Raw genomic sequence first — 1,294 nt, 5'->3', positions numbered from 1 at the left:
TATATATATATATATATATATGTGTATATGAATAGAGAAAGAGAAAAATACTTGTATGTGCAAAACAGAATAATGTCTTCTTCTCGACGGAAGTATATGACAACGAAAAAGTGGAGGTAACATCGTTATGTAATACGAATAATGAATCTCTACTCATTGGCGAGGTAGCATCATAATTATGATATAACGGTTGTCAACCGTTTTAAAAAGAAAAAAAAATAGTAATAATAATAGAGATCATAGTTCAAGTTGAAGTTTCAGAGGTTCTTTTCGGTTTTCGCGGGACAGATTGACGGCATTGAAGGGAAAATTAATCGAAGGGCTTTTAATACAAAAATAAAACAGCCGGGAAGATTACTCTTTCTATCTCATAACTTTTTGATGCTGATCTTTTGCGTGCGATCTCTTTACAGGACGAGACAAGATGAGAGCCAAGAGTAAAAGCATTGTTTTATCGAAAGATAAAAGCTTTTTTTCGTATACTCACGTAAAATTGCCGTTTGCTACGTCTATCGTTCAAACTGGCTTGACTTTTATCAAGCAGAAGGACTTTAATATCGCTTAAGTACGGCTATGTTTGGATTATAAGTGAGAAAACGACAATACGGCTCTTTTCCTTTGTTCCCAAACACATTAAATTCTCATTAGACGATTTTGCAATTATATTATCATTGAAAAAATAGTTAAAGAATCGTTTAAGAATAGATTAAAATACAGTAGAGATGAATATTTTAAAAGTATTCTTTAAAAGAAATGTATGTATAAAATTGATTTAATTCTATTGAAAGTGCTGCTTAAAAGTGTAAAGACAGATATCTCATATTTCCTTATTATCCTATTAAAGGGCAAAAAGCGTACATTCGTATGGCATGTAATCCGCCATTCATGTCACGTTCAATTTCTTGTTTATCGATTCGAAGCGAATTAGCTTCGAATGCCGCAGTCTACCGCGGAGATTTATCGTTATTTCGAGTCTCGTAGACTTTTCTTCGCGACAAGCATCGGAAACCGAACCGATACTCGCACGTTGCTTTCTCCCTCGCTCTTTCTCTCCTCCAGTTCCTCGTCTACTTCTCTTCTCGACGTGACAGCGTAACTTTGCATAGTTCGATATGAGCCACCCACACGTCATCCGTATGTACAAACCCTTCTAGTCGAATCTTGCGATCGAGATAAGGCGTACGAACACGGAGCACGAAGCACGGCTCGTCGGCATTTCGCGTCGAGATAAGCTACGAGGCGAATACGAAAGTCTCCTCAAATTTATAGGGAACATTGTCACTCGTACTCTGCA

This window comes from Atta colombica, unplaced genomic scaffold, assembly GCF_001594045.1.
Source record: "Atta colombica isolate Treedump-2 unplaced genomic scaffold, Acol1.0 scaffold141, whole genome shotgun sequence".
Taxonomy (NCBI): Eukaryota; Metazoa; Arthropoda; class Insecta; order Hymenoptera; family Formicidae; genus Atta; species Atta colombica.
Note: the sequence above shows the minus strand (reverse complement) of the source record.